The sequence below is a fragment of the Balaenoptera musculus genome, chromosome 12 (genome assembly GCF_009873245.2).
Source record: "Balaenoptera musculus isolate JJ_BM4_2016_0621 chromosome 12, mBalMus1.pri.v3, whole genome shotgun sequence".
NCBI classification, from domain to species: domain Eukaryota; kingdom Metazoa; phylum Chordata; class Mammalia; order Artiodactyla; family Balaenopteridae; genus Balaenoptera; species Balaenoptera musculus.
Genome location: NC_045796.1, coordinates 51,210,444 through 51,224,493, shown reverse-complemented (window position 1 = coordinate 51,224,493; position 14,050 = coordinate 51,210,444).

The window sequence follows — 14,050 nt, the reverse complement described above, 5'->3', positions numbered from 1 at the left end:
CATCTTTATAACTAGACAATTAAAAGAGAGGAAAAAAGCAGTGAACTTGAAGTTGGGAGTACTGAGCTCTAGGCCTATTCTGTTGTGGCCTCACTGTGAGCCTGCATGTTTAGGTCATTTCATCTCCTTGGGCCTCAATTTACTCATCTCCATAACAAACCTTTCAGATGAAGTGATCTCTAAGGTTCTTTTCATTTTTAATTTTACATGATTTTTAAAGACTTTGCTTATCTGAATCAATTTAATAGTCTTCTTGCCCTTACCTTGTATTACAGATGACTTAGAAACCTGATCAGGTTTTTACTCTGAGTGATGAATTTACCAGGTGCAAGGCAGCCAACCCAGCTGTGGGGAATCAGAGAAAGCATCTCAAGGGGGAAGTCCAACCTGGGTGCTTAGAGATGAGTAGGAGTGAGCCAGGCAAAAGGAGGTGAAGGTTCTCAGCTTCTCCTAATTTGTTTGTTAACTTGTAAATCATATTCTTTGTTTACCCCAAAGGACTATAGGTAGTTCTGTTCCCACTAAGTCATTCCCCAAAGGATATGTTGGGTTTCTCCTGCAGGCTGTGAGAAGGGAGAGTCCCAGCTACCTCCCCCAGAAAGCCAGCACCAAGAGTTTGTCAGATAGGCCTGGCTGAGTGTGGGACAGTCTGCAAGTTGTGGAAGAGAAGGTTGGGCATGGAGCAGAATGGTCTTCCCCATCAGCAGAAGAGGCCCTGACTCCAGTTATCTCAAAGGACTCTCCTTTTTTTCTCCCTGACTGGTGTTCATTGGTGTTAATGCTCTTGATTTTGGATTTTTTTCAGGGCCAACAAGAACAGAAGCTGCTTTCTTTCTGCCCCAACACACAACAGAAACAGAAGAACTGAAACCTCAGCTGAGGTTCCTGCTCTCCCATTTCTGTATCCCATATGACATGGAAGAACTAAGGGACGCTTCTAAGGAGATAGAACATTTTTCCTTGGTACTTTATGGACTCTTTCTTAATACAAATATAGGTGTTCATAAAAGAAAATACTAGTATTTGCCACCAAGTTGAATATTCATACTGCCACAATTGTTTCTAGAGTGATAAAATGTAATAAGTGAGATTTAGACTAGCAGTTGAACTTTCTCTCTGTAAGAGTTATGAGACCCTTGAATATCCAGCCCAGAGAGATTGTAGGATTATTTTTCAGTGGAATTTAAAGAAAATGGTAGGTTAATAATAATAAGTTTTCAGCCAGAGTTTCAACAATAAAGACATTTTTCTAGCTCTGGTTGTATAATATTTGTAAATATATATATTTGCTAGGTAAAAATAGTAAGGTGATTAATCCAAAAAGGCAAAGATCAAATCTGTATGTTTTTGAACACTCTTCGTGTAAGAAGGAGCCACTGTTTCCTCTATCACCATTTGCTGTGACCTTGCAGTTTTGCATCCATGTGTATTTGTTCCAGCATTATTTTCCTAGGATTATTTTTATTAGTATGTAACACAGACTCTTTAAGCTCACTGGAACCAGTGGTATTACATGTCCTCTGGTTTCTTTGAAGGTGATGATGTTTAGCTTTTGTCTTCCTTTTCATATCAGCAGCAGCACTGTCTTCAGCAGAGAGTGCTCCTATGGGAATATCCTCACCCTCATTATCAGCAAGTATTATGATAGACAAAAACCAGAATCAGAACAAGATGGTGTTTAAAAAGAGTCCAAATAAATAAAAGTAGTTTATGGCACAGTAGACTATCATCGGTGATAACAAAAGAACATGAGGCTGCAGAGCCCTCCCACAGAGTAGCCCTGTCCCCAAAGGATAGCTTGTCTTCTTTATATAGAGATAGTTTCTACTTTTGATTTTCTTATAACAGTATTATGCGCAATGCTAATTGTGCTTCCAAGATAATCACATTACAACAAATTTTTTGTGTAGGAAGAATTTCTACAAACAGGAAGAGTATTTATTTTGGTTCTCTAATGCCTTAGAGCAGGGTCAGCAAACTACAGCCTATAGCCCACCACCTAGTTTTTCTACAGTAAAGTTTTTTTGGAATACAGCCATGCCATTTCATTTATGTACTGTCTGTGGCTGCTTTCCACTGTAACTGCGGAGTTGAGTAGCTGCAACAGAGACCATGTGGTCTGCAAAGTCTAAAATATTTACCATCCGGCCCTTTAGGAAAAAGTTTGCCACCCTAGCCTTAGACTAGCACTGTCTCATTGAACTTCCTGCACTGATGGGTATGATCTGTGTCTGTCCGATATGTTAACGCTAGTCACGTGTGGCTATTGAGCACTTGAGATGTGGGTAGAGTAACTGAGGAACTAAATTTTAAATTTTATTTAATTTTAATAAATTTGCATTTAAATGTTAAATAGCCACATGTGGCTGGGGCAACAGTATTGGACAGCACAGCCTGGGAGGTACCAGCATTAACTAGAAGAATCTTTAGGTCTGTGACTCACTGAACTTACTTATTCCAGAAACCTTTGTTGAGGCCCTAGTGTGTGCCAGCACTGTGGTAGGTTCTCTCTTTCTCTCTCTCTCTCTGTCTTTTTCTCTGCCTGTCTGTCTGTCTGTCTCTGTGTGTGTGTAATAAAATATACATAAGATTTACCATTTTAACTATTTCTAAGCTCAGAGGCAGTAAGAGCATCCACATTGTTTTGCAACCATCACCATGTGGTAGATTCTAGAGATCCCTCAAAAAGCTCACCTTGTACTGAGGAAGTCGTGACGCCCTGTGGCTGGTACACTGATAAAGGTGCTCGCACGGCTCGGTAGGCCTGGGTCTGCCCTGGAGAAGGGAGGAAGCAGTATCTGCATCTTGGCCGTAGGAATTTGTATCATAGAATGCACTGGTAGCCTCAGTCTGGAACTGAGATGTGAGGGGTTTGACTAAGGTACCTTAAAGATTTTTAACAGGCCCTAGCATCTGGACCCTTCTCTCTAGCAATATCCTGGTCAGGCTTCTGGGAGCAGGATTTACCCAACCCTTAGATTTTCTCATTTACCAGGTGGCCAGGAAAAGGGAATGTGTTTCCAAAGATGGACAGTTTACTTCCCATTTATGGTCCAACTCAAAATACATATAAATAAATATATTACATTATTTCCAATCTTTGGAGCAGATATTCGGAACAAGTAACACGACACAGTTTACGGTAATGGGCTGACTGAATACATGTGCCCCTTAGGTATATACCTTTAAGGTCCTGTTACTGTCATAGAATCATGTTTTATGAATTAGTTTGACTCCAGGACTGTTTCAGAGGCAATCAGTACCTGTTTCTGAAATTGCCTACAACCTGAGACTTTTGTTTTCTGGGCTCCGCTTCTCTTTTCTCAATCCTATTTAGGTTTCCCCAAAATTTCAAAGCATCTTCATGGAGCAACAGAGAATGCAAACATTTCCAGATTATGACGCTGAGATAGCTAAAGTGGAGAATTTGTGTTTGGTAGGACCTGGTATGGCCTTGAAAAAGAGAGCAAACTGGATTTCCTTTATAAAGGTAAGACCTGTGGTGACAGTCACCTGTGAATGATGTAAGAAGGGTCATAAAGTGTCCTCCAGGGAGGCCAGGCAACCTGGCAGCATCAGGTCTGTCAGATCCCTATTATCCCCTCTCCTCAATGCCCTCAGCAAACTGTCCCCTAGGAGCAAGGGTAGGTGCCTACCTGACTCAGGAGAGGCAGCTCAGAGAACCTGGCCTTGTGTACCAGCATCTCCCAGCTCCTTCCTGCCTCGGGTCTATGTTGAAGTTAGCCAGGCTGATCTGCCTTCCCTGGAAGTTCCCACATACTCCTGTGCCCCTCTCTTTTGTGTCAGAACTCCTTTCTTGTTGTTAGTGACCTTGGCTACTTGGCAAGAACAAAGAATAACGCTCAAAGTTATAATTGAGCTGTGTAAATCCAGTTTTTTAGTCAAAAACTATTTTTTGACTACATATTGTGTGTCAGGCATGGCCCTTGGTGCTGGAGATACACAATTCACAATAATACAAAAGTGAGCAGATTAAATGAGATGATTTGAGGTAGTGGTAAATACAGTCGATTCTCATTATTTGGGGTGGTTATGTTCTATAAAGTTGCCACGAACACTGAGTTAACAAATCCTGAACCACAGCTCATAGGGGAAATATGGGGTTAGGTTCATCATACATAATCAATACATAAATAGTTATTGTGTGTTTCTGTTTAAAGACACTTTATTTTATATATGTTGTTGATTCATTAACATCGAACTCATGGCCTATAACACATGCCTGAATGAAGCTTTTTGAACACATGTCCTTCTGTAAGACACATCACAGCCTTCCTATACTTAGGAACACGAGGGAGCTCTTCAGCTCTATGCTTGGGGGCCATTTTAAACAGTGAAATAGCTAACGAAAAGCACAAAAAATATTAAAATGTGTCACTAACTAGACCGTAAAAAGGACATTTGTTTACAGTATAAGCTGAAACAAGAAGGTGGAATGTCAACTTGTCTGACCTCAGCTGGAACTACGGAGTTGGGTGACTCAAGCTTTTCACTATTCTGTGCATGTCCATGATTGTCTAGGAAAGCTCTGAATAGATTTTGAGATTACAAATAAGTTTTAGTGAGTAGGCAAATCCACAAATACGAAACCCATGAATAATGAGGATCAACTGTATCATGAAGGAAAGAAAAGTCTTATGTGATAAAGATAGATGGAAGGAAAGCAGATAAACCACAGATTATTCCTAAATCTGGGGCTTGAGCAAATAGGTGGTTGGTATAGGGGAAGCCAGGCTTTCTGTTTTAGATTGCTACACTTGCCATTCAAGTATAAATATCAAGGAGATAGTTGGATGTAACAGGCTGGAGCTTAGAGCTAGATCTAAATTTGAGAGTTATCAGTATATTCATGTATTGATATTTACAGCCATAGTACTCATTTTTTAAATACAACTTGTTAATATGAAAGGTGAAGTTTTACATGTGGAACCAAAAGGGGTTTTGTGGGGTTTTTTTTGGCTGCACTACAAGGCTTGTGGGATGTTAGTTCCCCGACGAGGGGTGGAACCCGCGCCCCCTGCATTGGAAGCGCAGAGTCTTAACCACTGGACCACCAGGGAAGTCCCGCCACAAGGAGTTTTTGTGGACAAACTTCTCTTGCCCCATAAATTAAGTGCAATGCCCAACACTGATGGAATTGGGGTCCCTTCTGCCAGTGGATAGTGCTGTGTCATCCCAGATGGAGCTACTGCATCTCATAGGCCAGGTACAAACAGGAACTGCTGTTGCCATCTCCCTCCACAGATCTGTGAAGCCACACAGACCCTTTCCAAGACTTCACATGCTCTAGCACACTTCGTAGCACTGAAGGCCAGATCCCATTTCAGAAGGTCCTTGATTATCTTTGCTTGCAACATTTATTGAAAACCATTCTGTTATATTGGAAGTTTGTGTGAACATGTTTGTCCACTAGATTAAGCCAAAATGTGATCCTTGGCAAAAGAAGCTTTTGACCAAACGAAAAGAACGGAGAAGAACAGATGTATTAATGCAACTCCAAGCAAAGTTTTTGAAGGTAAAAAAATAACCATGATCCCTTGTAGATAAAATTCTGTTCTCAGAAAATTGAATTCTTTCCACTTCTAAAAAATGTTAGTCATGGATTCACTATGAAGGCTATATTTGGAATTTTCTAATCTAATTGCCAAACTTTTATATCCTCTTAGCTTTCACTAGAGAGTAACAATTGTCAAAACAGCTGGATTTTAGTACAGCTTTAACACTAAGTCTCTGTGTGATATTGCTCTAGTCACATAACCTCTCTGAGTTTTAGTTTCCTCATCTGTGAAACCAAAATATTGGACTAAATTACCTTATTTTTATTGTGGTAAAAAAAAAACACATAGCATAAAATTTATCATCTTAACCATTTTTAAGTGTACAGTTCATTAGTGTTCAGTATATTCACAGTGTTGTGAAATAGATCTCCAGAACTTTTTCATCTTGCAAAATTGAAACTCTCTGCCTACTAAACAACTCCCTATTTCCTCCTCCTCGTAGCCCCTGTCAACCACCATTCCACTTTGTTTCTGAATTTGACTGCTCTTAGATACCTCATATACATAGGATCATGCAGTATTTGTCCTTTTGTTCTGGCTTATTTCACTTATCAGAGTGTCCTCAAAGTTCATCCATGTTGTAGCATGTGACCAGATTTCCTTCTTCCTTGTTTTTCATGAACATTTATATCAGCTTTATTCACAATAGCCAAAAACTGCAAACAATCTGGATGTCCTTCAGTGGGTGAATAAACTGAAGTACATCCATACCCTGAAATAGCAATCAGCTGTAAAAAAGGATCAAATTACTGAGATACTCAAGAACCTGGATGAATCTCCGGAGAACTGTGTGAGTGAAAAAACTCAATCCCATAAAGACTGTATGAGTCCATTTATACAATACTCTTGAAATGACAAAATTATAGAAATAGAGAACAGATTCATGGATTCTAGGGGTTAAGGAGAGACTGGAGGGGAAGGGAAGGGAGTGTAACTGTAAAAGGGCAACATGAAGGATCCTTGTGATGAATCTGTTCTATACCTTGACTGTATCAATGTCAATATCCAGGTTGTGATACTGTACTCTAGTTTTGCAAGATATTAACACTGGGGGAAACAGAGTGAGGGTTACATGGGATCCCTTTATATTATTTTTTTCCTTTTTTCCTTCTCTTTCCTTAAATTGTGGTAAAATACACAAAACATGAAATTACCATCTTAACCATTTTTAAGTGTACAGTTAAGTGGTATTAAGTAATTCATATTGTTGTACAACCATCACCACCATCCCTCTCCAGAACTCTTCTCATCTGGCAAACTGTAACTCTTTACCCGTTGAACAGTAACTCCTCATTCCTCTCTCCCCCTAGATCCTAGCAACCACCGTTCTATTTTCGGTCTCTGTGAGTTTGACTACTCTAGGTACCACATGTTATGGAAGTATACAGTATTTGTCTTTTTGTGACTGGCTTATTTTACCCACAGTTATGTCCTCACGGTTCATCCATGTTGTAGGATATGTCAGAATTTCCTTCCTTTTTAATGCTGAATAATATTTCTTTGTATGTATCCACCACATTTTATCTATTCATTTGTTGTTGGACATTTGGGTTGCTTTCGCATCATGGCTGTTGTGAATAATGCTACTGTGAACACGGATGTATAAATATCTCTTTGAGATCCTGCTTTCAGTTCTTTTGTATATGTACCCAGAAGTGGAATTTCTGTATTGTAGGATGATTCTGTTTTTAGTTTCTTTTGAGGAAGCTCCATAGTATTTTCCATAGTAGTTGCAGCATTTTACAATCCCACCAGTAGTGCAAAAGGGTTCAACTTCTCTGTATCCTCACTAACAGTTGTTATTTTCTTTCTTTCTCTTTTTTTTTTTTTACATTAGTCATCTTAATAGATATGAGGTGATGTTTCACTGTGGTTTTGCTTTGCATTTCTCTAATGATTAGTGATTTTGAGCATTTTTTCATATGCTTGTTGGTCATTTGTATATCATATTTGGAGAAATGTCTTTTGAAGTTCTTTGCCCATTTTTTTAATTGGGTTATTTGATTTTTAAATTGTTGAGTTGTAGGAGTTCTTTATATATTCTGGATATTAACCCCTTATCAGATATATTATTTGCAAATATATTCTCCCATTCTTTAGGTTGCCTTTTCACTCTGTTAATTTTGTCCTTTGCACAGAATTTTTTAAGTTTGATGTAGTCATGTTTGTCTATGTTTGATTTTTTTTTTTAAGATTTTTGTGTGTGTGTGATGTGGACCATTTGTAAAGTCTTTATTGAATTTGTTACAATATTGCTTCTGTTTTGGTTTTTTGGCCACGAGGCACGTGGGATCTTAGCTCCCTGACCAGGGATCGAGCCCGCACCCCTGTATTGGAAGGCGAAGTCTTAACCACTGGACCATCAGGGAAGTCCCTGATTTTTTTTTTTTTGACTGTTCTTTTTGTGTCATATCCAAGAAATCATTGCCAAGTTCAGTATCATGAAAATTTTCCCCTGTTTTCTTCTAAGAGTTTTATAAAGTTTTAGGTCTTATGTTTAGATCTTTAATCCATTTTCAGTTAACTTTTGTATATGGTATAAGATAAGGATCCAACTTCATTATTTTATATGTGGCTATCCAGTTTTTCCCCAGCACCATTTGTTGAAGAGACTGTCCCTTCTGTTTTGAGCGGTCTTGGCACCCTTACTAAGATCATTTAATTATACACTCAAGGGTTTATTTCTAGGCTTGCTATTTTATTCCATTGGTCTATATGTCTAATGTATGCCAGTACCACAGCATTTTGATTAATGTAGCTTTGTAATATGTTTTGAAATCAGGAAGTGTGAGTCCTCCAACTTTGTTCTTCTTTTTCAAAGTTATTTTGGCTATTTGGGGTCCCTTGAGATTCCATATGCATTTTAGGATGAATTTTTCTACTTCAACAAAAAATGCCACTGGGATTTTGATGGGGATTGGACTAAGTTATCTTTGAGGTTCCTTGTGGTATTAAAATAATTGAAATATAGTAATATGTGTATCATTGAAGTAGAAGTTCAGCTCTGGGACTATTATTTGATTTTTTACCTCTAGAGGAGGAAAAGGAACATTTATTCAGCACTTACTACATGCCAGGCATTATTGCATCAATCCTAGGAGAGACCTCACTAGTGTTCTTGTTAGGTTGACTTGTCCTGCTTTGCATGAAAAGCCAGGATTCCAGCAGGAATATGAGCCCAGATCTGTGTCCTTACAAAGCCTGTACTTTTCTCACACTACCCAGCTGCCTCCTCCTCTGTCTCCTCGCAGCTTCCTAGGAGTAGACAAACCCAAAACTGATGAGTGTTTATCTTTTCATTGGTGCCACAGCATGTGTGGGGGTGCACCTGCTGTTGTGTTGAGGGGGTTGTCACAGAATTTTAAATGAGTTGCTGTGTACATATGAATAGCTACAGTGTTGAATGAAGGAACATGCCTAAGGGAATCATGATGTTTGAGTTTACTTTTATTTTTTAATTGAATAAAGTCCCACCTGGGACTTCTTTCTTATTCATGTGTACATGACCAGATTCTTGCTGAAAAGAAGGGAATAACCCTTCTCCCCACCACCCCTTCTCCTCTCTCTTCTACTCAAGATTTCCAACCCTGAGAGAGTAATGCAAGTGCTCCAAGATCATGCTGCAAAAACAATCTTGCTGGCTTCATCTCATCCAACATTTGTGGCTTCCCAGGGTTTGCATCAGGGCAACTATGACCAAATCTGGGAGACTATTTATAGCAACATCAACCTCTACCAGGTACAACAGGAAGAAATAACCAATACGCCTTTCTGTTCAACTCACCACCTGTGTGTAGACCTTAGAAATTTACTCTGGTAGTTTTTTTAGAGATCCTCCCCCAAAAGCTGTATACCTAGCTGGGTTTGTTTTCATTATAAAAAATATTAAATGATAATTTAAAAGAGGGATATAAAGAGGTGTAATACAAGATGTTCTTGCTGCCGGGACATACTTAACCAATAAATACCAGTGCAAAGTTGCACACTCTAGTGCTGAACACTAGATGAATTGGACGGATGTTAAATATTGTGAGTGTTTAGAGAGAAAGTGATCTTCACAGGGTTGGTTCTATTGGGGGAAGTCTCTTGAAGGAGGAGGAAATTGAGCCTGGCTTGAAGGAAGCACAGGGCTTAGGGAAGTGGTGGTGGAGAGGGAAGTGGGGAGCCTATTCCAGGAGGGAAGCGTGAACAACAATGCAGAGGAGATACTGTATATGGAGTGTTCAAGCTCAGTTAGGTTGAGTGGAAGAGTCACGTGGAAATAGAGTGAAGAGAAGTTTTTGTTTTTGGGGGGCGGGGAGGGGCATCTTGTGAATGCCCAGAATTCCAGACTAAGGAAATTTGTGCTTAATCCTATAAGGGAAGTGATATATATACAAACCTGTATTTTAGGAAGATTAATGTGGCGGCAGGCTATTAGTTGGATTGAAAAAGGGAGAGATTGGAGGCAGGAAAGCCAGTTAGGTAGCTGCTACATAGGATAGGCATGGAGTTTGGCAATGAAAGGATGTTTCTACACAAAGCTAGTGGATACTTATCTTTACAATGGAACTATAAGATTTTTGAAGCTATAATTGGCTATTATTTGTTTGTTGCTCTAAGGGAAGAGTTTTGTTTCATTTGCTTATTTAAGATGGGAAGACTTGGTGTGTTTATAGTCTGAGAGGAAGGAGCAGTGGAGAAGAAGAGATGGAAGACATGAAAGGGTAAATCTGAGAAACAGATGACCCTGGGGAAAGAGGGAATGGGATGAAGAAACCAGGTGGAGGAGTAATTTTGAGAAAAGGAGAATGACATCACTTCCCTTGAGGTGAATGAGGTACATAGAATTTTCAGGTGCAAAAGATAAGATGCTGGAGCTTGTGAATGGCCCTGGCTGTCTCAGAGAGAGAGGAGGAGGAGGTCTGCATTAGTGAGGTAGAAGGTGTGAGTGACACGTGAGGAGCAGTATCGCTGTGGGGGGAAGGCCACAGGACCACCAGCAAGAAAAGAATATAAGGATGACGATGTAGCTCAGAGGGCCCAGTCGAAGTAAGAGGGCATGAATTTGTAGTGAGCCCATTCTGCATAATAATTCTATTACTTTCACCCCTAAAGATAATTGTAGAGTGACTAAAAATCACACATAAAGTCACAGGTATGGAGAAGTTTAGTAAAATGCTAGAGAAAGAAGCACTGTCATGGTCCACCATCCCGGGGTGGGTATGGGGGAAAGTGAAGCCTGAAATGCATCTAATGAGTTACAGATTGGATGTAAGCAAACACATGCTGGAAGCATGCCTGTGTGTACACACACGTACACACACACACACACGCACACCTTCTATACCTTTTTAATCTGTGTAGACAAAAATCTAGAGAATCTAATGAAAAATGAGTTGGCCACACAGACCAGGAGGAGATGCAGCATATCAGAGCATGGCTCTCCCTGGCCCCTGAATTCCCTGACAGGGTATGCAGCTACCAGTGATACCCCCTCCTCAGCTAATGTCCTGCCAGAGTTGAGAAAACAGCCACATTTTTCCTAGTCCATTGCCATTTCACACAGAGGTATGTGTCAGCATTCAAGAAGACCTTCTACTAGCAAAGGGAAATTTAAAAACATCTGACTCTTCTGCTTCTTGAACCAAACTTGTGGGGGAGGACACAGGGAATAGGGAAGAAAGGAGGAGGGTGAAGGCAGAGTGAGCCCAGGTATCTCTGAACAAGACCTCTGCCCCTAGGATCCTGACAGTCAATGATGCTGATGAAACTACCTGGGAAGTTCTGGTATTAACATCTGAGGGCCATCACCACAAATCTGTTTTCTTCCTTGGCTATGAGAGTAGGGGGAACTAAACTCCTGGGGGCCGATAGTGGTAAAAGGAGGAGGGAGGAGGGAGGAAGGAAGGAAAGAAGGGAAAGAATACCACTTCCTCTAGCTAGTTACTGGCTAGTTGTTCTTGGAATTGACCAAAGGGAGAAAAATGTGAACACTGTATTTTCAAGTTGATTTATGGTAAATAGACCCTAAAGAGACTTAGAATATCTATAGTTCCTAGAGGTGGAGCATGGGGAGAAACATAACATACACACACACAGATTACCCTACATATTAGTGTCATACAAGTTTTCCAGTTTCCCATTCATTCATTCAGTGATAATTGCATGGGTACTACGTTTTGTGCCATGAATTGTGCTGGGCTTAAGGAAAGAAACATGCAATAAACGAGTAACAAAGAAGTAAATCTACATCTCTAATGTGTGGGTGCCATGCAGAAAACCAAGCAGTAGAGGGCAGTGGGGTAGAGAGGAGCATCCTCTGATAGAGAGGTCAGCCAAGATCTTTCAGAGTCGGGGGCATCTGAGCTGAAATTTGATGAACAAAGAGTCAGCCATGCACACAACCTGGAGAAGAGCTATCCAAATCGGGAACAGAAAATAGCCCAGGGTTTAAAAAGGAAATCCTGAGGCAACAACCAATAGTTTTCTACCTTCCTTCACATTTTCCTGTGGCTGTTACTTTGTGACCTCCTCCAGTATTTCTGCTTTGGTCAAGCGCTTTATGCAGTAACAGAGCACCAGTAGTAGTGTGTTGCCATTCTGAATGTTGAATACTAGTCAGATGAGATTAGGATTAAGGAAAAGGTGGCAACTGGGAGGAGTCACAGGAATGTGGATATGAATTTTAAAAGCTCTGTTACTATTTTGCAAGCACATAGCAGTCAAGTATGAATTTTAGCACGTGTAAGCTGGGCAGCATCCTGATTCTGAACACCAATACCCTATGAAAAATAACTTTCTTAAGGGCCTTCTGCATGAAGGAAAGCAAACCTCAGCGGACTGTTCATTTTGACAGCTCTGAGAGAATACAGACACTAAATGTAGTGCAACTTCAGAACAGTTTCTGAAAAATTCTTAGTAAATACTGTTGGCCATTAACCTCTCTTTAGAGAGTTTTAAAATGTTTTGTATTTACCATTAGCATTGAAGGCTTTTCTTTAAACACAATTCTAATTCCACATACACTTAAAGATCTGGGTTTGGGAGTTAAAGAAGAAATATCAGATTTTCATGTCCTTGTTAATTGACAACGGTGTATAACTAGAAAGAGATAATTCTGATCCAAATGGACTGCATTTTGGGATATTCTTTTGAAGAAAACTTAAGATAATTTAACTGTAGTCCTGATCAGAAGAAGGACCAGCTAGCCCTGCGTAGATACTCCCAGACCTGTAATTCTGTTACTGTGTCCAATTCCATTCTTCTCAAAAACACCTGTTTACTAAAATGGCTATGTACAGACATTTAATACTGCTATTGACCATCATATTTCTAAAGATACAGTTTAAATTGGCCGCTGTTCTTTAACTTTATGGAGTGGTGAAATGACAGAAAACACTGCATCCTTTGCCTCTTCTTTTGCTTCTTCTCACTGGCCACACGAAGGAGGGAAGAAGGGAACAGCCATTTTCCCCATCTGTGTTCCTGCTCCCCTCCATCTCCAGCGATAATGCAATATAGTGAGTACGTGGCATGCTCTCACCAAAGTGGTGTTGTATGTGGTAGCTCCAATGTACAGGAAGTTTAGGGAAACATGAAACACCTTTTTGCTGGCTTTCGTCATTAAATTCAGTAGGACATTTTAAAAACAAACATTTTCTGATGACAATAGTGACATGTATTTATCACAGAAAATTCGGGAAATATAGAAAAGTTCAAGGGAGAATATAAAAATCACCCATTATACTATCACCCAAATATAACAACAGTATTGTTAACATTTGGTATATATCCTTCTAGTCTTTTTATTTTGTGGGTATACACAAGTAAACCGTAGAGACATCTGGGCAGGTGGGGAATACATAATAGGCTTACTTTTCCCCTAATTATTCCCTCCACTCTACCTCCCACTCCACTGCCCCTGCGAATTTTCCAGGAGAAAATGAGATTGGCAATCAGTGGAAATCTCTGAACTGTCAAAAAACATGAACTCAGCCATTCTGGTTTCAAAGACCCAGCCACAAGACAGTGTAAATGTCAAAGAATTAACCTACCCAGGAAGAGAGAATGAACACAGGTGGTATTGACATTCTGGTTTCTCGTTAGCCCTCTGCTTAACTGCGCTGTGTCCAGTTCTCTTAGGGGAATACACTCATGGACTTTCAGCATTTCCTAAGCAGTTTGCTTCTGTGGGCTGTGGCTGGTTCACTTTTCCGGGAGGATGCTGGGCTATCTATCTTTACTCACCCTAGCCTGCTGTGCCCGCTTCCTTTCTTCCTGGCAATCTGCCGGTCCAACAGTATTTTTGTGGTTTGTTCAGTCATTCCTTCAAAGTGTCTTTCACTGTAACTTGACATCACTTCCTCTTCCTTCCTGTGTAATTCTGGGTAATTTTAGAAGCAGCTGAAAAAGTCACAACCCCACAGAGAAAAGCTGTGACTCCTAGGCTTCCCTCTGGAGCCATATCGGGCAATGCTGAACACAAGAGC